This window comes from Budorcas taxicolor, chromosome 13 (genome assembly GCF_023091745.1).
Source record: "Budorcas taxicolor isolate Tak-1 chromosome 13, Takin1.1, whole genome shotgun sequence".
Classification (NCBI taxonomy): domain Eukaryota; kingdom Metazoa; phylum Chordata; class Mammalia; order Artiodactyla; family Bovidae; genus Budorcas; species Budorcas taxicolor.
Window position 1 is genome coordinate 36,809,590 of NC_068922.1, and position 24,051 is coordinate 36,833,640.

The 24,051-nt window shown below is 43.7% G+C and overlaps 1 pseudogene; it reads left to right on the top strand.

Moving 5' to 3' along the window:
- Positions 1 to 1,459: 1,459 nt before the first annotated feature.
- Positions 1,460 to 23,411, top strand: LOC128058037 (patched domain-containing protein 3-like; annotated as a pseudogene).
- Positions 23,412 to 24,051: the final 640 nt, after the last annotated feature.

The window sequence follows — 24,051 nt, forward strand, 5'->3', positions numbered from 1 at the left end:
CATGGAATTCTCCAGGCCAGAATACTGGAGTGGGTAGCCTTTCCATTCTCCAGGGGATCTTCCCAACCCAGGGAGCAAACCTAGGTCTTGCAAACACAGAGAGTGCAATAATATTTATGAAAAAGATATACTTGCATATATCTCAATATGCTTGCAAATGCAAAGAAAACAGTTTGCAAGCATAAGTGCCCACTTTTTAACACTTCTGTTAAGAAGAGGAATGTGATAGAAGGAAGTTTTAGAACTGGGCTTTGGGTTCTTCCTTTCCCACTTTTTATTTCGTGCATTTACTTCTAACTTTTACAAGGAGAACGTTATGTCTGTAAAGAGTAAAAATAACAAACTGTGCTGGACCAGGTTCACCAAAGCCTTACCTGAGAACCATGCTTCTGGATGATCCTCTCAAAGGTAAAATCTGCCACTTAGAACACAGGGAAAATCTATGCCTTTTCTGTGTGTGTGTGAGTGTGTGTGTGTGAGTGTGAGTGTGTGTGTACCTGAACAAGCCAAATTCTCCCAGTCAATTGTGAGTCACGTAAGCACTCATTTCATTCGCCTTTAAGAAGTGCCTCTTGTATTAACTGAATTCTGAAAGGATGGGTGCCAGGGACAAACTGGGGGGCCAGTTAGATCATGGCATTTGGTCCCATCACATCATGGCAAATAGATGGGGAAACAACGGAAACAGTGACAGACTTTATTTTAGAGGGTTCCAAAATCACTGCAGATTGTGACTGCAGCTGTGAAATTAAGAGACACTTGCTCCTTGGAAGAAAAGCTATGACCGACCTAGACAGCATATTAAAAAGCAGAGATATTACTTTGCTATCAAAGGTCTGTCTAGTCAAAGCTATGGTTTTTCCAATAGTCATGTATGAATGTGAGAGTTACTATAAAGAAAGCTGAAACTGAAGAATTGAAGATTTTGAAGTGTAGTGCTGAATAAGACTCTTGGACTTCAAGGAGATCCAACTAGTCCATCCTAAAGGAAATCAGCCCTGAATATTCATTGGAAAGACTGATGCTGAAGCTGAAGCTGCAATACTTTGGCCACCTGATGTGAAGAACTGACTCCTTCGAAAGGACCCTGATGCTGGGAAAGATTGAAGGCAGGAGGAGAAGGGGAAGACAGAGGATGAGATGGTTGGAAGGCATCACCGACTCCATGGACATGACTTTGAGCAAGCTCCAGGTGTTGGTGAAGGACAGGGAGGCCTGGCATGCTGCAGTCCGTGGGGTTGTCAAGAGTCGGACAAGACTGAGTGACTGAACTGAACTGAACTGAGGCTACCACGTGACCACCAACGACGTTCTAGCATTCGGGCATGAGCAGCCCAGGTTCAAACAGACTCACTTAGAAGTTCTCCAGGAAACCGTTGGGTCGGTGGAGAGGAGTGCCCAGTCCAACAGCTCCTTTCTGATCTGTGCTGTTTGAGAACGTGGCCTTTCCTTCCTGGAAATGAGCCTTAATTCCTCGAAGGTTGCATCAGAGCCGGAGCGGGAGGCGGGGCAAGAGCCTGGGTCTGAGTCCCAGGGGCCCAGGTTGGAGCTGGGGCCTGACCCGAAGAGAGAGAGCTGGCTACCCGCAGGACCTGAACTGAGCTTGGCTGGGCGGCGGGTCAAAACTCAAGAGCCCGCTCACGAGTTGTGGCCAAGGCTCCGCCCCCTCCAGCCAGCATCGCGGTCTGAGAACCAACTGGTCCAGCGGCCCCGCTGCCACACCGACTGCCTGGAGGCGCCGCTGTCCCGGGCCTTCCGGCAGGTGGACTGGAACGTGGGCTCGCATCCCTGGATCTGCTGCTGCCCATGGTGTTAAAGGCCTTTCTCGGCACTGACCTGATTTACCAGCCCTAGGATGAAGACGACGACTTCGAGGAGCAGAACACCCTGATAGGGAGCCCCGCCAAGGCTGCGCGATGCTTTGCGCAGGACATTTCACCGCCAACGACTCTCTCATCTTCTCCGTCTCTAGGAAGAGCACCGAGGTCCATTATGCTTCCATCCTAGTGGTCTCCAACACAGAGACACTGATGGAGCTGCAAATCTTAGAAGAAATTTGCAAGATGGATGACCCGGTGCAGGTTTTGATTGTGACACAGGACAGTGGAACCAGATCCCCTACAACGAGTTGTGCACTAAGAACCAGGGCTCCTGAGTCCCCCCCACCCCCCACCCCCGCCCCTCCCCACCCCCAATCCACTCTTGTTCGCCTGGAAAAGGAACAAGGGCCTCAATCTGAAAACCATCACCTTCCCCATCTATAGCCAAGCCGGTCAGATCATCTACCTGGCCAACATCCTGGGAGGGACTGTGAGAGGATTGGGCTGAGCCAGTTACTCCTCCAGGCCAAAGCCATGCGGCTGCAGTACTACCTGAAGACAGGTGAAGGAGAGGAAAACTAAGGTAGCAAGGTGTGGATGATCCATTTTCTGAGAAGGTTGGCAGCCTTGAAAAGAGTCTGGTCTTGAAGAAGATCAAGGTATCTAGCGGCTGGGGTTTATAGGGAGGCCAGGAGAAGGTGGGAGGGTTAAGAGGAGTTGTTCCAAGGACCATAGCAGCAGCATTCCCAGATTATCAGATAGAGTCCTTGACTGGAAGCTTAGTGTACTCTGCTCTAATTGATCCTTAATCCAACTTTCTTAAAATAGCACACTGAAGAGAGCCAGGAAGGAATCTAAAAAAATAGTGGATATGTGTATAACTTATTCATTGTGCTATACACATGAAACTAACACAACATTGTAAAGCAACTATACTACAATCATTTTTTTTAAAAATAAAGTAAAAGGAGATAGGTCCTTAAAAAAAAAAAGAATGCCTCAAATCTTAAATCCTTGATCACATTCTGGTTAAAAACACAAATTGTACATTCTCAGGGTAGGTCTGTTCAGTACAGATGTTGATCTTCAGGTTTAATTTGGTTTTCTGGTCAAATTACTCTGAAATTCTTACTTCCAGTTTAAGCCTTTGCTGTTTCTGGGAGCCCCCTAAACTTTGTTAGGAGTTCATTAGAATAAAAAGACAAAACTTTAAACAAAAGTTCCATGATATTTTTGAGAAAGAAAGATGAACATTTAAAAAGTAAATTATAGCGTAGTGCCAGGCACATATTAGCTGTTCAGTAATTTTTGTACTAATTTTTGGCAGACCTAGTACTCTGAATAAAACTGGTGAAAATGAGAAGACAGCTTCTGGGAAAAGCCTTCTAATACTCAGTTTCTGAAATGGTGTTTGTGCAGTTAAAGTAGTAAAAGATAACAACCTAATAGAAGTTTAGAAAAAGTCATAATGTCTATAGTAATTAATGCTTTCACAGTTTTGTATAAGATTCAGATTTTGTATATTCAGGAGTTTTAAACTTTAGACTTTTGAAAGAAACTTTGAAAAGCATGCCAGAGATTTGTGGGAAGGAGCAAATCTTTGTTACTTTCTATATTCTAAAATCATAATCCATATATTTTGATTTTTCACTGAATTTTAATGTTTAAATCAATAAACTATAGTGTTGTAATATCATATGTAACTCACACACAATATCAGAATTGAAGGTTATTTACCTGGATATATTTTTGTGACAGGTCCTCTACCTCACTTACTAGACAACTGGAATTTGAGGCAACTTCTATGACTGTGGTCCCCTTGTTTCACTTGGCATACCTTCTGATTATATTAGTTGCAATTGTATCATGTTAAAGGTAAAGCAATATTATTAGTATACTCTAAAAAATATTTTATTGTGTAATAAATATAATGTCTAGATATGTCAGGGTGGTATGTAATTTCCTTGGTTCTATCTCTCCGCAGCAAAGATTTGAAACACAGTGGAACAGTGTTACAGCTTGATTACAGCTCAGAGTTTTATTCAGCAAGCAAAGGAAAGTACACCTTCGAGGCATGAGGGCAGGCTGACCGCAAAGGGGAGGCCTCAATCCATCTTGGCTTCCTGTTTTTATACATTTGTCTCCTCCCCCTGAGACTGCCCTAAGTAAACTGGGCTAGCCAGGAGGGCTGTTTGTTTCACCTGCGGTTCTCACTTCAGTCCTCAGATTTTCTTTCGTTCCATTTTTGCGTGCTTTTCCCTTTCTTATCTTTTAGCCACCACCATTTGGGACTCCTTTTTCCATTCTAACTATCTAACATTCCCACCTCAAGAGATGGGAGGCCCAATTCTTTGGGAATTGGGGCGTCAAGCTCTCCCTGGCTACTTCCTGCTGAGGTGTGACGGTGAGGGGAAAGGGGCCGCCCCATCTTGCTAGTCTGAAGCCTCAGAGTCCTTATAGTGGTGTCCATCTAAGAGTGAGTGATAGTTTCTGTGGTTGGCTGTAGTTTTATATATCCTTGTTGAACTGGCACTGCTTGTTGCAGATTGTTGACCTGGGCAGAGACAAAATGGGTTAAACAATTGATCATACATGGAACAATTATATGCAGCATCAATATGGTGATAACAGGGATTAGTAGGGGCATTAGCCAACTCCAAATTCCCCATCACCAGGAGAAGGAGCCCCCAAAGAAAGATTGTAGCCACCCTGAGAACCCTGCAGCTCATTCTTTGAGATCCTACAGGATCTGAATGTTTTTCTTGAGGACTGTGAGACTTTCTTTAACTTAGCTGGAGGTATTTACCCAGAAACAACACATCTCATTCAAGACGGCTCAAGTCCCTCCTTGTTCAGGGATTGGGAGATCTATCTCTTGTCTATTTTGGAGTACAATCCCTGCCAAGCATTGTTGGTTCTTTAGATCTATCCTGAGAAATCTTATCCCCAGAGACTTAATTTCTGGGGTGTTCATTAGAATGGCACTCATTTGTAGTCCTGAATAGGTATCTGAGATCTCCCAGGGGCTCACAGGTGTATTGAGTGTCCTCTTCTCTTTCATTCCATGGCTTGACTCAAGAGTAGTGAATTCAGGAGTTGTGTCCTGGAACCTTGACTGCTGTGGGGGTAGAAAGTATTACAGGGTAGGTCGGAGCCCTTCCATGTGGGCTGGACTTGAGCCTTTGGGGACCCATCTTTCCAGACTTTAAATAAGACTTGAGTCCCTGGAGCATACGGTGGTGGCTCTTTAGAATCTTTTGGGTCCTGATTGACACCCAACAAGTGTGTATCTTGTTGGAGTTGCCCAATGGCCAGGTATAAGACCAGAGGGTCTGAGCCTCTGGATCTAGGAAGGGGTCATTGACAGAAACAAAAGGTCTCCCATATAGCCTCTCATAAGGACTAAGACCAACCTTTTCCTTAGGGGCAATATGGGTGCAGAGGAGAGCTATTCGTAAAGCCTCTTTCCACCCCAGGGAGGTCTCCTGGGGTTATCCTTTTTATCGCTGATTCTAAGAATTGGTTGGCTCTTCCTACTTTTTCTGAAGATTGAGGCCTCCAGCAGAATGGAGATAATAAGTAATGCCCAATGCTTTAGAGACCCCTTGGGTGACCTTAGACGTAAATGATTTCCCATTGTCACTTTGTAATGATCTGGGCAGACCAAATGTCAGAATGATTTCATGGAACAGATTTTTTTTTTTCTTTCCCACCTCCTCAGCCTTCTCAGTCTGGGTGGTAAGCCTTCAATCCATCCTATGAATGTATCTATCATGACTAGTAGGTGTTTATACCCTTGAGAGACTGGCATCTGGGTGAAGTCCATCTGCCAGTCCACTCCTAGATAGGTCCCACACCATTGGATGGGCTGGGTCAGCTGGGTCTTTGAGCTCCTTGGGGGTCGTTTAATTGGCAAAGGGGACAAGAGGAGACCACTTGCCTTATAGTCGTTTGGAGGCCTGTTCCTCTGAAGGATCTTTCTAGTAATCTTTGGAGGGCCTTCTCCCCTAAATGAGTGGTGGCATGTAAGAAGTTAACTAACTTCCACTGGAGGTTCCCAGGCAGAAAAAGGAGTCCCTCCTTTTGGAATCACCCCATATGATCTTTTTGAAAGCACTTACTCTTAGCTTTAAGAGTCTCACGTTCACTATATGAAGGAGTTTCTGGCAAATTAGTCTGCGGAACTAGGGTGGCAACCCCTATTAGGTCATGGTTCTGTCATGCTGCTTTCTTAGCTGATTGATTGGCTGCTTGTTTCCCTTGTACCACTTCCGTGCTCCCTTTTTGGTGTCCTTTACAATGGGAGACTGAAACCTCAGCGGGCAGGTGGATGCCTCCAAAAGCCTAAGGATTTGATCTCCATACTTGACTGGGGACCCTCGGGTGGTCAAGTGGCCCCTTTCTTTCCAAATAGCAGCATGTGCATGTAGCACCAGAAAGGTGTACTTGGAGTCAGTGTAAATGGCTGCTCTTTTTCCTTTTCCCAGCTTCAAAACTTGGGTCAGGGCTATGAGCTCAGCCAATTGGGCTGAAGTACCTGGTGGCAAAGGTTTAGCCTCTATGGTCTCAAACTTGGAGCTTACTGCATATCCAGCTCTTCTTTTTCCACCCAAGATGAAGCTACTTCCATCAGTGTACCAGATTTCCTCAGGATTGGTCAGAGGATCTTCTGACAATCCTTCCTGGGGTTTTGGCCAGTGGTCCAAGGTTTCTAGGCAAGAGTGAAAGGGGAGAAAGCCCTTGGTGGTAGGCAGGAGGGTGGCAGGGTTAAGAACCTCACAAGGGGATATAGTGAGGCCTGGATTTTCCATCAGCACTACTTGATATCTGAGGATACTTTGATCAGACATCCATAAATGGCCTCTCCAATTCAGGAGTTGTTTCACCTGGTGACTGGTAAAAATAGTTTGCCCCCAAGAGAAAGTTTTAAAGCATCTTCTATCAGGACTGCAGTAGCTGCAAGATTTCGAAGGTAGAGAAAGATCTCTTACCAATGATGGAGTAGGATACTCAGGGACCACCAGAAACTGGTGGGAAAATATTTGTCCATCCCAGCAACAAAGAAGTGCTCAGGTGAATCTTTTTATAGTTGTTTTTCTTATAGCACCAAAATGGTACAGGTTTGGGAGGAGAAGGCTCTGGAGTAGGAGGTCAGGACAGAGTAGGTAGCCCCTATGTCAACCAAGAAATTCTTGGACCTACCTGCCACATCCTGTTCATCCTTGGCTTCAGCCCCATGACTGTTGTCTGTGACAGGTGGTCTGGCTGGAGCGAGCCACTTCAGTCCTGTTGAACCATCGTGAGGGAAGGCTTGGCACTTGACCTTGAGGCTCTTGGGTCCTGAGGGCAGAGTGCTGCCCAATGTCCCAACTAATGGCATTTGTAGCAAGCAGTTTTAGGAGACTTGTCACAGTTTGGACACTCTTTGGCCCAATGTCCCACCTGGGATTAGGCATTTGTCTCATACCTTGTCATTTAAGGACTCGAGGTTTGCCATAGGGCTCCGCTGGAGCAGGGCCAGCATCTGGGCATGGCTTGTCTCTTTCCTTTTCTCCTTTTCCTGGGCCTTGGTGTCCTTCTCCTGTTCGCTGTTACTAAAATTATTGGTGACTGTCTGGACCATCTCATTTAAAGAGTCAGCAGGGTCCTGCAGTTGTAGCTGTTGTAGCTTTATCTTGATGTCTGATGCACGTTGGAACAGTAATTTGTCCTTTAAAATCACCCTCATAAGAGTCTAAGTCCAGACTGGTAAACTTTTGGAGGGCCTCTTTTAGACTTTCCAGAAAGGCAATGGGGTTCTCTTTGGACTCCTGAGTTATTGCTGAGACTGGGCACAGTCCCACAATGAATAGGCTTCCTTTTATTTCCATGGGTGGACTTCCTTAGGGGTAAGTATTTTTGAAGCTTATCCTACCCAGTACTGTTGCAGCCTGAGAGCCAGGCATCTCTGGGTCAGGGTTCAGATCCCCAGGCAGGTTGAGGAGTGACAGCCTCCTGGAGATGGAATCCTGGGGCAGGTTGAGGCAGGTTGGCCTCTTGAGAATTGAGTCCCTGGGTAGGTTGAGGCATGTTGACCTCCTGGGATGGCTGGACTGGTGGGTTCCCATCCAGGATGAGGCATGACAACCTCCCAGGGCCTGGATCCCTAGGCAGGTCGAGGCAGGTGGACCCCCTGGGACTCCCAGGCTGGAGTTGGGTGTCCGCAAGGTCTCCAGCATGACTAGTGCTGGATAGGATTAAGGGGCTGTAATCTTAACTCATTGCTGGTTTGTCCACTGAGGATGGAAATAGATACCATGAGGTAAAGCAATCCAAACCTGTTCCCTGAGACTGGGAAGCTGGTGAAATAGCCTTAAGCCTTATTCTCTTAGGGCTTCCCTGGTGGTGCAGAGTTTAAAGTGTCTGCCTGCAATGTTGGAGACCTGGGTTCGATCCCTGGGTCAGGAAGATCCCCTGGAGAAGGAAATGGCAACCCACTCCAGTATTCTTGCCTGGAGAATCCCATGGATGGAGGAGCTTGGTGGGCTACACTCCACGGGTCGCAAAGAGTTGGACATGACTGAGCGACTTCACTATTTATTCTCTTATTGCTCTGAGGTAATATAAGTCACTGATTTCCTCCCCTAGTCCTCCATAAGGGCAGTTTAGGGTGTTTCCAATGGTAAACATTTCATTGTCATAGACCCCCTTTAGGAAATAGCAGAAGTAATGACAAAGGAGTGGGTTATCTGGTCCTGCTATGGGCATTAAGAGTATTTTAATAATAAGTGGGGTCCTGGTTGTAGGAATTAGTAAGTGGCTTAAGAACATATTGATAAGAGGCAACAAATCAGATGTTCCATAAAAGTGGAGTGGAGATTTGATCCAGGGGTATATTTGTAACTTTAGGAGAAGGGTGGTAATGGTTTGGGCCCAAAGAGCCTTCAGGGCTAACTCCCAAAGTGGCAAACGTTATCCCTGGAAGCCTGCCCAATTGCGCTTGAAGGCATGCCATCAACAGGTGGACTTCTAGGAGGCATTGTGTGTCTGTCTCCCACCCTAGCAGGTTCACTGAGAGATGCACATGTTGTAGGAGGAAGATGAAGGCCTGAATATCTAGAGGGATTGGATATTACACAGTGTTTCCCTCCCAAAGGCCAGCTATCTTCTGGTTGTCCTTCCAGAAGATTGTAGAGGCAACATTATGGGCCCAGACAGGGCTCAGGAAAAGAGCATGAAATAGGAGCAAAGAGGGCAGGGCACAACTTTTGAAAGAATGACATAACCCAAGGGCATATTATGAACTGATTAAGATGACAGACAAGTCAAATTCAACTAAACCTTGATTCTCAATCTGCAAGCTAAATGACACACACAGAGGTGGCAGGATAGTTCCAGGGTACTATCAAAAGACCAAGGAGTGGCTGGTTCCCCAATTGTTGGAATGATCCTCCCACTCATTAGCATATGAAATCACCCAGCTTTCAAAAACTAACCACACCACATTCCCTGGCCACTGCACTCTGTGATGGCCCATGCCCTGTGGAGTGTGCTTCTCTTTAAATCTGAACAAATCTACCTCTTACCTATCACAGTGTCTCTCACTGAATTCTTTTTGCAATGACATCAAGAACCCTAACTTCATTAGGTCCTGAAACCAGGCACTGTGGGATTTTGCTGGGCACAAGTCTCAGTCAGTCACGACTGAGTGGCTAAGCATAGCACAGAGCCACATGGGTTTGAGTCCCAATCTTAGGTAAACGGTTTCAAACACAATTTTTCCCCTTCAGGAAAGATGATGACATGGCCCAATACTTAGTAAGCAGCGGCATAGATGGAGAGAGGAGCTGAAGAATGGGAGGAAAAAGCAGTGGGAAAAACATGTTGAGGAATCCCCTTTAAAACCTGCTGGAAAATCTGCTAAATACTTGACCTGTGCTCACAGTTTTCATTGGTTTGATTCTTGGCACAAAGAAGATTAAGGACAGAAGAACCCTCACCCACTTGGGCGACAGCTACTAAGGCACAGGAGATAGTAGAGCCTTCAGGACACACCTGCCAGAGTCCCTCGATGCACCCAGTGCTGCTTGCCTGTTTGCAGGGGGTTCAAGGAAACAGGAAATGAGAGATTGTAAAGGAATTACGATTTTGTGAGCCATATGTCCTCCCAGCCATAGGCGTGAGGACCTCCTACCTTAACCAGAGGTCTTCCGGAATCTGAGATTGAGCCACGTGAGCTTTCTGCCACATTTGTTCTTGCTGTCCTGGCTTCCAGCATGCTGGGCTTCTTGTCACTTGCACTGCACTGGATTTTCTTCGCATTCAGCTTCCACTGTGGGAGCTTTTGAAGAGTTGGTTTCTGCTGTGCTTGGCCACCGCCTCACAGGGGCCGAGCCGAGGTTGTTTCAGCCAGGTGAAATCCGAGTCACGACACAAGGTATGTCTGGGGAGTGTGTAATTTCCTTGGTTCTGTCTCTCTGCAGCAAAGATTTGAAATGGTGGGCCAGTGTTAGAGCTTGGTTACAGCTTAGAGTTTTATTCAGCAAGCAAAGGAGAGTACACCCTCAAGGCGTGAGGGCAGGCTGACCCCAAAGGAAAGACCTCAGTCCGTCTTGGCTTCCTCCTTTTATCCATTTGTCTCCTCCCTCTGAGTCTGCTCTATGTAAACTGGGCCAGCCAGGAGGGCTGTTTGGTTCATCAAGATTCTCACTCTGGTCCTCAGATTTACTTTTGTTCCATTTTGGGGGGCGTTTTCCTTTCTTTGCCTTTTAGCCACCACCATTTTGGATTCCCTTTTCCTCTTCTAACTACCTAACATATAATATTTCTAATATAAAATGTACCATTTCAAAAACCATTTTAAAGTAGACAGATCAGTGGCATTAACTACATTCAGTGTTGTGCAACCATCACACTATCTATGAATATTTTCCGTCACTCCAAACAAACTCAGTAACCATTAAGTAATATTTCCCCATTGTCTTCCCCAAGTCTCGGCTAATTTTTAATCTAGTTTCTGTTTCCATGAATTTGCCTATTCTAGAGATTTCATATAAGTGGAATCATTCAGTATTTGTCCTTTTGTGATTGACTAATTTCACTTATCATAATGTTTTATTTTATGTAAATACCACATTGTTTATCTACCTATCTCTTGATGGGCATTTGAAATATTTCTACCTTTTGATGCCCATCCTGGCTTCCCCGGTGGCTCAGAGGTTAAAGCGTCTGCCTGGAATGCGGGAGACACGGGTTCAATCCCTGGGTTGGGAAGATCCCCTAGAGAAGGAAATGGCAACCCACTCCAGTACTCTTGCCTGGAGAATCCCATGGAGGGAGGAGCCTGGTAGGCTACTAGTCCATGGGGTCGCAGAGTCAGACATGACTGGGCGACTTCACTCACTTCACTTTGATGCCCATAATCACAGAAGCAATAGTAAAAGTTACCCACAAAGAACATAGGGGATGAGGAATTAACAATAAGGAAACAATGAACATAACTGTTGATGCAACAGTCACATTTTGAACAGTGTTTTCTAATATTGCAGAATACTGACCAAAATATATGAATGCCTGGTAGTACACCATTAGGGAACTTCACACTCCTTGGCCATGTCTCAGAACTGGTGTAACATCAGTTTCTTATTGAAGAAGAAATATCCGTGGTTTGAATGAAGGCCTGGGAACAAATGATTTCCTGTGATGATGTAATATTAATGTTGTACACAAAAAGCGGAAATTCCATTTAAAAGGTGGGTTAATTGCTTAGAAAACTGTCTTATTTATATCTTGACAGAGGGTTTCCATATATTTTATATATTCTTGTGACCAAAACTCTGTAAGGTTTTTATCTACATACTCACTGTTTTCAAAATCTGCCAAATGACATTTTCCCAACTTTTGCCTTGTTTCTTTATCCCAGTAGTCAAGAGTCTCAGTAACGATAACCATAACCCTGGGACCATAACTTGACAAATGTTCTTCTTCTACATCACAATATGTTGTGATATAGGAGTCATAACTTGCCAAATTCTGGAGGCCCAAGTCCTGGGTGTTCATTGGAAGAACTGATGCTAAAGCTGAAACTCCAATACTTTGGCCACCTCATACAAAGAGCTGACTCATTGGAAAAGACCCTGATGCTGGGAGGGATTGGGGGCAGGAGAAGGGACGACAGAGTATGAGATGGCTGGATGGCATCACCAACTCGATGGACATGAGTTTGAGTAAACTCTGAGAGTTTATGATGGACACAGAGGCCTGGCGTGCTGTGATTCATGGGGTTGCAGAGAGTTAGACATGACTGAGTAACTGAACTGAACTGAACTGAAAGCTTCCTGCACTTGGAAACATCCATATATACTACTTATGATGTACAAAATGTATAGGAGCACTACAAAAAAGTTGGACTCAGTGCTTGTGAGAAAAGGACTAAAATATTCTCTAAAGAATAGATTCACTGGATTTCATATGTAAAATAGATAGCCAATGGGAATTTGCTGTATGGCTCAGGAACTTCTCACCACAGGCTTTTCCCACCACAATCTCCTCCCTCACATCCCCTCGATCTGTCTCTCTGCAGTCAATAGCAGCCCTCGCCCTGGGATTGCTCCACAATCCCTAAACTCCAGCTCCCAGCTGCTGTACCTTCCAGGGGACCTGCGTCCCTGTCCAGGGTTTGTATGGCTGCCACAAGGACTGTCTGATTCTCATTCCATTTAGGCTGCAACAGATCAGCTGTTTCACTCTCAGCCTTAAGTGTCTCTCCTCTGACTCAGGTAATTGTCCCGATATGGGGATCAGACCCCTGCTTCAGTTCCCCCACCAGCCGAGGGCAGGTCCAGTCCTCCTAAGACTCCTGTTTTCCCCCCTAGTTCCTTCATTCTACTGAGTTTTGCCTGGTTCTGTATATTCTTTTCCACTGGTCAGGTAATCCTGTCCGCTCTCAGCTGGTGTTCTGCATGCACTTCTGTGTCTGAAGGTATATTCCTGATGTATCTGCACAGAGAGGTGTACTCCACATCCACCTACTCCTCTGCCATCTTGTTCTCTCCTCTCTCAGGATATTTTAAATAACATTTTTTTAATGGTATTTCCAAGCCAAGGAAATGTGCCTTTGGTTTTAGTCTATTGACTATTCTTAATAGCATGTTTTCATCATATTGGATTGGGCCAATCAGGAATACTGCAATTGGTCTTTGTTAGTGGCTTTTCAAACTAACTTTAAAAAAAAGGTTAAGAATACTGAGAAAAAATTAGACCATAAGCAGCTCCAAATACCATCACAAGAAACAATCTGAAAAAAATGTCCTGAAGATGTATGCTTTAGCTGCAGATAGGACACACATCCCTATTATTGTTGAAACTGCACTTTGTAACACAGTGTAGCCTAGCAGATACAATGCCTCAGTGGGTTTTCAGTTTACTGAGGTCTCTGAACTGGAAACAAATGCATAAGAAATGTGAGCAGAAAAGTCAAAAGAAAACCCTTTACAAATGACAAGATTAATCATGGCTATGATATCAAGATTGTCATTCCAGAAGGCCATAAAACCCATGAGGCTCATAATCACAGAAGCAATAGCAAAAGTTACCCAAAAAGAACACAGGGGATGAGGAATTAACAATAAGGAAACAATGAACATAACTGTTGATGCAACAGTCACATTTTGAACAGTGTTTCTAATATTGCAGAATACTGATCAAAATATATGAATGCCTGGTTGTATACCATTAGGGGAACTTCACACTTCTTGGCCATGTCTCAGAACTGGTATAACATCAGTTTCTTATTGAAGAAGAAATATCCATGGTTTGAATGAAGGCCTGGGAACAAATGATTTCCTGTGATGATGTAATATTAATGTTATACCAAAAAAGTGGAAATTCCGTTTAAAAAGTGGGTTTATTGCTTAGAAAACTGTCTTATTTATATCTTGACAGAGGGTTTCCATATATTTTATATATTCTTGTGACCAAAACTCTGTAAGGTTTTTATCTACATACTCACTGTTTTCAAAATCTGCCAAATGACATTTTCCCAACTTTTGCCTTGTTTCTTTATTCCAGTAGTCAAGAGTCTCAGTAACGATAACCATAACCCTGGGACCATAACTTGACAAATGTTCTTCTTCTACATTACAATATGGTGTGATATAGGAGTCATAACTTGTCAAACTTTGGAGGTCTAAAGCTTCCTATACTTGGAAGCATCCATATATACTACTTATGATGTACAAAATGTATAGGCGCACTACAAAAAAGTTGGACTCAGTGCTTGTGAGAAAAGGATACATTCTCTAAAGAATACATTCACTGGATTCCATATGTAAAATAGATAGCCAACAGGAATTTGCTGTGTGTCTCAGGAAACTCAAATAGGGGCTCTGTATCAACCTAGAAGGGTGGGATGTGGAGGGAGATGGGAGAGAGGTTCCAAAAGGGGGGGATATATGTATACCTATGGCTGATTCATGTTGAGGTTTGACAGAAAACAACAAAATTCTGTAAAGCAATTATCCTTCAATTAAAAAATAAATTAAAAAAAGGATAGACTCATTGGATGGATATCAGCTTTATGTTCATCTTGGAGAAAATTACATGGGAGGCAGAAGGACTTTTTTAATCAGGAACGTTTTTGGTCAGGAGTTTCCTGCTTCTTCAGCCAGTGTGGACAGACTACTTCTCTTTTATCATCCATGGCCATAAATGCTCCAAAACAGGCGAAGTTATGAAAATTACAAAAGAGCAGGGTTGTTCCTATATAAATGCAAAAGTATTGTACAGACCCGAAAGAGGTCATAATTCCTGTATAGAAGGCCAGCACATTGGTGATGGTGGTGACTGTCATGGATACTGCCACTTTTGAATAGACATTGGACATCTGCTCACTTATGCTATCCATGTCATCAACCCCAACACCTGTTAGAGAAAGAAACACAGTCTCCATACGTTTTTAACACCCATTAAAAACTAACAAGATCAACTCAAACCGTTTTCCTTGCCTGTCTCTCAAGGTTTCACTGATCTTGCAGTGTGCTTGTGTGAATGAATGACATGTCCTGAGCAAAGCAAGTGATGAGCCCTGCTCTGGGGTTTTGCAGTGCCTTGAAATGACTGAAGGCAGACCCCCAAATGGGAGCCTTGTTGGGGTTTATATACCGACCTCCCAAAGGCAAGAGACACCCAACATCCCTGCAAGGGCAGTGGCCAGAAATGGGCGAAGCATGTGGACTGAGCTTTCTTTTCTCGGTCACCTTTTCCTGATCTCTTTGACCATTCCATAATTGCATGGGGAATTAGAACTACTAACCTAATCTGTTGGATCATAGACTTTCAAGGGACTTGTGATCCATGCTGTTACTCTGTACTTTTACTTAGACCTCAAACTATATGGATGGAAGTGCCTAGCCTTGCTAGGAGCTGAAAGTTATAAGAGCATGTTTGGGAGTGTGGTGGAGCTCTAGTTCCAGGAATGTCTCTCAGGCTAGAGGCCATTCTCTTGGCTGGCTGCCTCAGGGCCCAGGGTCCTAAAAGTAAGTCTTTGTCATGGCTGTGCCTCTGATCTATGTGGGTCGCAGCATTGCTGGTGACCATGAGGTTTTAGCAGACACAGATCAGTAATTGCAGGATCTGGTCAGATTGGAAGTAGGGTGGGTTTCTTCCTTTGGTAGGGCTAGCTCTTAGCAGACCAAAGAAATCTCTCCAGTGGCTTGTCTCTCAACTCCACAGATATTCCTTTTGTGAAATCACTGGGAATAAACTGGAAGGATTGGCCCTAGTAGCTTGAGGACAGAAATAACTTTTTCCTAGCTGGCGACCCTCCACTCCCTCTTTTGCTATCACATATACTGGTGTGGCAACACTCAGAAGAGACATCTTGGGTCTTTTGTTCATCTCTTTATAACTCGACACTTCTACTGTCATCAGGACTATACTCGGGAATGTGCGCAGGCACATGGAACATGGATGCTTCCCCTAGAAGACTAGCTTGGGAAACATTCCAGGAAAGCTACTCTGCTCCACCCTGGGTGGCATCAGAGGAGGAGTGAAAATCAGACAAAGGTCTTAATGGTGAGGAACTGGACATCAATATGAGATGCCATCAGGTCTACCCCTGGTGCATCTCCACCCCACCTCGGTGGTAGAACTGCGAGGTATGAGTAAGGCACCTGTGTCAGTAAGGGACAGACTAAGTCTGAGCATGAAAGGAAAGCTTCGGTGGAAAGTCTGCCTACAGCCCCAATTAGAGCAGGGAGGGACGCCTCCGGTGGAAAGAAGCCATGGTTGTGGATGCCACATTTTTCTCTTTTACAGATGGGAGCTACAAGTTCCAGAATCACTTCTTTAAAATATATTCCAGAAAACTGGGACAAGTTTGATCCCCAGAGTTTAAAAAAAGATACGCCTGATCTTTTTCTGTGATACTGAATGACCATGGTATCCTTTGGAAGATGGGGAACACTGGCCAGTTGAATGGTCTCAATTATAATACTGTTTTACAATTAGATCAGTCCTGGAGAAAAGAGAAATGGGTAGAAATGCCATATGTGTTGCTCCTCATCTCTCTGCAGGGCGCGCCAGACTTATGTCCTAAGGGTGCAGATTTGGGTGTGACACCTTCAGCTGCCTCCTGTTCTCTTACTTTGCCCCTGTATCTGGGGCTCCCAACTAAACAGGCTGAGTCATGGTGCCTTTCCAGAACAGGTTGCCTCAGTCTCAGTAGAAATTCAAACAGTCCCAATTCACAGAAGCCTTTACAGGACTAACTTTATGAGCTTACTTGGAGTGATGTAATGTATGTCTTGGGACAGATGCTGACTCCTGACCCGAGAACTCAAGTTTTGGGAGAAGCTACTACTTTTGGAGATGAATGGCTTGAGCAAGAGACAAGGGGAAAGAGGGAACACAAAAGAGCCCTCCTCCCTACTGAGAGGCAAGCAGTTCCCACAACAGAGCCAGACTGGGACTATAGCATGGCTAAAAGGTAGGATCAGAACCACTTTGCCAGGTGTATTCTTGAAGGACTCAGGGGAACGTACACTAAGTCTTTAAACTATGCTAAGTTGGCTGACAAAGAACAGGGAGAGAAGAAAACTCCTGATAAATTCCTAGAGAGACTACAAGAAGCTTCTCTGCTGATCCTGAAAGTACAGAGAAAGGAATGATCTTAAAGATAGATTTCGTAGTCAGCTCCAGATATCTGTTGTAAGTTACAAAAACAGGCGTTTAGACCAAATCGGTCTTCAAAAACCTGTTACAGCTGGCTCAGATGGTATATTATGGTAAAGAATACGAGGAGGAAAAGAAAAAAAAAAAAACACCTGGCAGAAGACTGAAGCCCCAAAAATGGCTGTTAGATCCTCTCTGAAATGGCCTGAGGAGAAGTGCCCAGAGTAACCTAGGTGAAAAGGGGTGGATTGCCCTCAGGCATCTAATCTGCACCTGGCTCCATGTCTGTCTGGTCTGTAAAACAACCACACCTGAGGAGAGACTGCCCTGTAAGACATAGGACCCAGGGGTTGGACTCTCAAGGCAATTCGGGCTGAAAGTGCTTGGGAGTCCCCACACAAGCTCCCATCCTAATTATACCTGTGAAACCCTGGGTATTAATAACTGTGGGGGCCCAATCAGTCGACTTTCTTTTGGACACTGGGACAAATTTCTCTGTGCTCACTGAAGCCCCCGGCCTGCTTTCCTCTGTGCTGGTTTCTCAGGAGTTTCTGATTGTGCTGGAGTCTCCCCCACCCCTTCTAGGGAGGGATATACTGAACATGGTCCAGGCTTCTGTTTTCACGAATATGGAGCCTGCTCTTTTAGTTGAACAAAATGTAAATCCTAGAGTATGGGTTGATGGAAAAACTGGGGGTTGAGCACAAAATGCTGTTCCTGTTTTTATTGTCACGCGGGTGTATGCTCCTCGGCTCTTTGTCTCGGCACAACAAAGATTTGGAGCGACAGACATTAGAGCCCTCAGCGCGTCACAGCTCTCAGGTCTGGGACAGACCGTGTTATAGCTCTTAGGCAAATCAGTGTTACAGCTCTATTTTATTTAGAAGATAGCAGGAGAATACATCCTCGAAGCGTGAGGGCATGCCAACCCAAAGACTTGAAGAGAAGAGAGTGGAGAAGCACGTGGGAGAGAGAGAGAGGAAGAGAGAGAGAGAGAGAAAAGCACATGCCTGCAGGACAGGAAGAGAGAGCAAGGCTTTGGCTCCTCCTTTTATGTTTTTGCCTCCACCTGGGCCTGCCCTATGCAAATTGGGCTTAGCCAGGGGTGCTGTTCGGTCTACCTGAAGTCTTCACTCTGGTCCTCGGACCTTCCTTTGACCTTCCTTGTTTTTTAGCCACTGCCATTTTGGACTCCGTTTCCCTATTCTACCTACCTAACATTATCAAGATCAAAGACCCTCACTTATTTTCACATCAAAAGCAGTATCCACTAAAACCTTACTGTACTGACTTCTCATGAAGAAAGCGGGATCTTAAACTCTAAAGTTCAGAGCAACAATGGTCCATCTTACAGCTACTGTAACTTAAAGAGTGTCAAAAGTTCTAGAAATAGAACATCACTTCCACTGATCCTGGAGATGCCAGTCTTCAGGAAAGGTTGAAAAGGTTAATGCTGTTATTAAAAGACATCCATGTAAGCTAAATCAGGAAACACAAGACAGTTGGTTTAAAGTTTTACTCATGGCTTTAATGAAGGCTTGAACTGCCCCTAAGAAGGGGGGACTGTGTCTATGACAGGCTGTTCTTGTGCACAGATATTGTAATAGATCCTAAAAACTTAGAATTAACTATATGACTCAGCTTTCAGCTTTTCAACCTCCTTGTCAGGGAAAGGCTTCGTGTGGTGGTTTTCTCTGCTTCAAGGAAAGGACTTTCTTCAACTCTGTGAATACCTTCACTGACAACAATTGAATATGATGCCTGTTCTTGATCTGATGACATTGAACAATCCTAAAATGGACTGATGTAACTATGGACATAATGTAACTTAATTTTGATTATGTTTTAACTTGGTTTAATGGCTATTTTGCCTTACATCTGTAACTGTAAAATGGGGTTTATCTCTAACCATCTGAAAGCTTTTAAGTTAAAAAAGGTTGTCCAGGCTCCTACGAGTGCCACAGCCTCCTCCAACTATTACTTGGGGCCCCTGGATCAGAGACCCTCACTATGAGGGTTAGGAGAATATGTTGCCTCAACAACTTAGGGATGACACCCCTCAACAGCAGGAAGTAATTATGGAATGAAAACGACAGCCTTTTCCCTTGGCAACATGATTCTCTTAAAAGAAAAGGGGGAATGCGAGAGTCAATTCCTAGGTAGGTTGAGAAGAAGTCCAGGGTCCCTGAGGAGGAGGAAAGGGTCTGGGGCTCTCAAGGAGAAAAGGACAAACATTCTTTTCTACATTGCTTTCTCTTAGTGAGTATAACAATATATCTTGCTCGAGGACATGTGTCTCCTTAACAAGAACCTTCTGACTAATCCTGTAATCTTAAATGTTTATTATGGGAGTGGATCTGGTAAGATCTTTCCATTGTTCATTCTAATCTAATTAATTTAAGATGTATATTGTGGGAGTGGGTCTGGAAAAAGTATATAAGGCCTTGATAAGACTAGCAAGGGGGGCACTCTGCTTCCCTCTTCTGATGTCTATGTCAGAAGCTTTCTCTGTCCCTTTTTATGCTTTAATAAAACTCTGCTACACAAAAGCTCTTGAGTGATCAAACCTGGTCCCTGGTCCATAATAAGGTGAATTTTCTTCAGAGATCACAAATCCAACATCGTTCACTAAAAGCTATCATAGGATTAGCCTGTTTTTGTTTTTTCCTATTCTATGTCACACTGAAATGAACATACTTATTCTATTTTGTGAGCACCTTTCCAATAAATAGGACAAATTCCCAGAAATGTAGTTGGTGGGTCAAAGGTACTCCATTTAAAACTTTTAAGTCTTTTGGTTTGTTGCAAAGTTATATTTTAAAACTGTACCAATTTACAAATTTTCCTCAGCAGAATATGTGTTCATTTGCATACAACCTTCCTCAAACCCTCAGTCTTGCTATAATATTCATTAATCTGATAAGAAAAGGTGTCTCACTTTTGGTTTAACTTGAATCCCTTCATTAATCAAAAGGTCAAGTATTTCTTTCTTATATTTTGAATGATTAGTATTTTGGATTCTGTGTGTGTGTGAAATGCCTGTTCATGTCCCTGGTCTGTGTTTTTCCATTTGGGGTACTAGATTTTTCCAACTCTTAAAGGCACATAATTCCATTTGATTTGCATTATCTCCTGATTCCTCATTTTGGATCTGTAGAGTCATCTATACATAATTATTTTGCTTACTCTAACACAATACCCTTCCTTTACTGCGCCCCCCCCCCCCCCCATATGCAGTGTGCAGCCTCACCCTTTGTTTTACTCACCTAGAATAAGAAATGGTGAATTTGCAACTATGATCTCATATGGTAACACAACATACAGTATCAGGCCAAAGCCGCTCACCACTGCCAAGACAGCAGAAATGACTCCAAAGGCTGCAACCCACATTTTGTTTCGTATACAGTCACACCTGTAAATTTCGAGGGAAAAGTCATGGAACTTGTGATGGTAGCTTCCATATTCAAATTCTAGGAATTCATAACATCTTGACTCAGACACCTCCTCAGAGCCCTCTTACGCAATAATTCCCATACCTGTCTGCTGGAGAACTTTAATTTCCAGGCACCAGCCCAGACCATCTGAACAGAAGGAGGAGAAGGAGGAGGGGACAGAAAAGTTGGGAATCTGTACTGTTACCAAATTACACTGGTTGATTCTTATGCAGCGAGCCAAGCATGAATCCACCCACTGACCTTTCACAACCACAAAGATATACTAAAGCATTGCAAATAGCTACTTCCACTCTGATCTTCAAAGGAGTGCGAATGGAAGCAAGCAATATGAAAGTGCCCACATCTAGGTATCTTCTCACCTACTTATGAGTCCACTTAGCCATAAACACAATCCTAAATATCTCCTGTATGTCAAAGCTTGTTTAATATATACTGTGGCTAACAAAAAGAATGAACGCCTCCTTCTAGAAGATTTTCGTGGTTCTCCTCTGCTAGAGAAGTGTGCTCTAGAAAAGAGGCTGTGTGTGTGTGTGCTCAGTTGATTCAGTCATGTCCAACTGTTTGGTTTGTGACCCTACGGACTGTAGCCCACTAGGCTCCTCTGTCCATGGGGGTCTCCAGGCAAAATAGTGAAGTAGGTTGCCATGCCCTCCCTCTAGTGGATCTTCCCCACTCAGGGATCAAACCCACGTCTCCCGCAATGCATTGCAGGTGGAATCTTTACTGTTGAGCCACCAGGGAAGCCCAAGAAAGGTGGCTACTAACTGCAAAAAAAAAAAAAAAAAGTAATGTGCTCCATTTTGCATAACACGTCTTATGCCTGTTTCTTGGTTGGACCAACAAAAATGGGAATATATATATATATACAACATTTTAAAAAGACTGGATTTAATACTTTAACTCCCCAACAACCACAACTTTACGTCTTAAAATACTGACAACAATCTCTAGGTTTCTGTTTTACTTCATTGCTAACTGCTTCAGAACAAATGACAGATAACTGCATCTAGAAATTTTTAGTAGGAGAGGGAAACTCAATTTGATTTGAAGACTAGCAAAGTCAGTTATGGAAAAGGAGCTACTGATTCCCAAAGAGCAAGAATATAACTAAAGACCTTATACCTGCAGGCCACATTAAAATAACTAAACTTTCTTCTTATTAAAACAGCTATGTGTGTCTGTATTTCACTTTTTCTCAAACTGCTGGTGCTATTAGTTAAACTCAGGGCCCCAAATCAGCATACACACACACACACACACACACACACATACACACACATCAAAACAAAAGGATTTTTTTTTTATTACAGAAAAAAATTTGATTACAACCAATACTTTCTGTGGACTTCCCTATAGCTAAAGCAAGAGAGTTCCAGAAAAACATCTATTTCTGCTTTATTGACTATGCCAAAGCCTTTGACTGTGTGGATCACAATAAACTGTGGAAAATTCTGAAAGAGATGGGAATACCAGACCACCTAACCTGCCTCTTGAGAAATCTGTATGCAGGTCAGGAAGCAACAGTTAGAACTGGACATGGAACAACAGACTGGTTCCAAATAGGAAAAAAGGAGTCCGTCAAGGCTGTATGTTGTCACCCTGCTTATTTAACTTTTATGCAGAGTACATCATGAGAAACGCTGGACTGGAAGAAACACAAGCTAGAATCAAGATTGCCGGGAGAAAGATCAATAACCTCAGATATGCAGATGACACCATCCTTATGGCAGAAAGTGAAGAGGAGCTAAAAAGGCTCTTGATGAAAGTGAAAGAGGAGAGTGAAAAAGTTGGCTTAAAGCTCAACATTCAGAAAACTAAGATCATGGCATCTGGTCCCATGACTTCATGGGAAATAGATGGGGAAACAGTGGAAACAGTGTCAGACTTTATTTTTTTGGGCTCCAAAATCACTGCAGATGGTGACTGCAGCCATGAAATTAAAAGGCGCTTACTCGTTGGAAGAAAAGTTATGACCAACCTAGATAGCATATTCAAAAGCAGAGACATTACTTTGCCGACTAAGGTCTGTCTAGTCAAGGCTATAGTTTATCCTGTGGTCATGTATGGATGTGAGAGTTGGACTGTGAAGAAGGCTGAGCCCGAAGAATTGATGCTTTTGAACTGTGGTGTTGGAGAAGACTCCTGAGAGTCCATTGGACTGCAGGGAGATCCAACCAGTCCATTCTGAAGGAAATCAACCCTGGGATTTGTTTGGAAGGAATGGTGCTAAAGCTGAAGCTCCAGTACTTTGGCCACCTCATGCAAAGAGTTGACTCATTGGAAAAGACTCTGATGCTGGGAGGGATTGGGGGCAGAAGGAGAAGGGGGACGACCGAGGATGAGATGGCTGGATGGCATCATGGACTCGATGGACGTGAGTCTGAGTGAACTCTGGGAGATGGTAATGGACAGGAAGGCCTGGCGTGCTGCAATTCATGGGGTTGCAAAGAGTTGGACATGACTGAGTGACTGAACTGAACTGAGCTGAAGATGGTAAAGCATCTGCCTTCAATGCAGGAGATCTGGGTTTGATCCTTGGGTCAGGAAGATCTCCTGAAAAAGGAAATGGCAATACACTCCAGTATTCTTGCCTGGAGAATCCTATGGACAGAGAGGCCTGGCAGGTACAGACCATGGGGTCACAAAGAGTCAGACATGATTAAGTGACTATCACACACAAACACACAATACATTTTTAAAGCAACAGTATTGGTTAATAGGAGTTTAAGATAAAAGTAACACAGATATTCTTGCCTGGAGAATCCCATGGACGGAGGAGCCTGGTGGGCTACAGTCCATGGGGTCACGAAGACTGAGTGACTTAACTAACTAAACCTTAAAATCAGAAAGATTTACAGGATAAAAGCTACATAAGACATGTTTAGCCCTATTATGTCTTTCAGGTTTCTGGATTGGTGGTATAAATTTTTCAGAGGATGAGGGGAGTGAAGTATATGATTGGCTAGAGATATTTGACTTTGACTAGCTGCTGTGTTGATTCTCCCTAAATGACCTTTATTTTAATAATCAATAGGCAATGGAAGGAAAGATATGAATGTAGAACACTAGTGAACACACTTGCAGATTTTCTAGTCCCCCAGAAGGACTTTGGTTAAACAGTTTATCAGAATGACTTTGGAAAGTCTTAGAACTTTAGATTCCTGCAGTCCTGGAACACAACTCTGCAGACTCTGATCTACAGTTTGTAGAGAAGTTGCAGAATCCATGTGTCTAGAAATGTCTTCATATGATTCCAGTGCTCAGGCTGACTTGGGCATCACTGGCAGAAAAATGACCAGTCAAAACAGCTCACTATTAAAAACAGAAACTACACATTAAAGAAAGCGTAAATCAGGAGATCCCGGGTGGTCCAATGGTTAGGACACCTCAGTGCTTTCAATTCTGGGGCCTGAGTTTGGCCCCTCGAAAGGCATCAATGGATGAAATGAAGGATAATAAGCTATAATTTATACAGAATATTAAATACCCAAACAATAGAAGTAAGTCCTTCCTTGTCAGCAATTATTTTAAATCTAAACAGATTAAACTTTCCAATCAAAAGGATATATTTTCAGAATGGATAAAACCACATGATTCAACTATATGCTGTTTACAAGATATTCCCT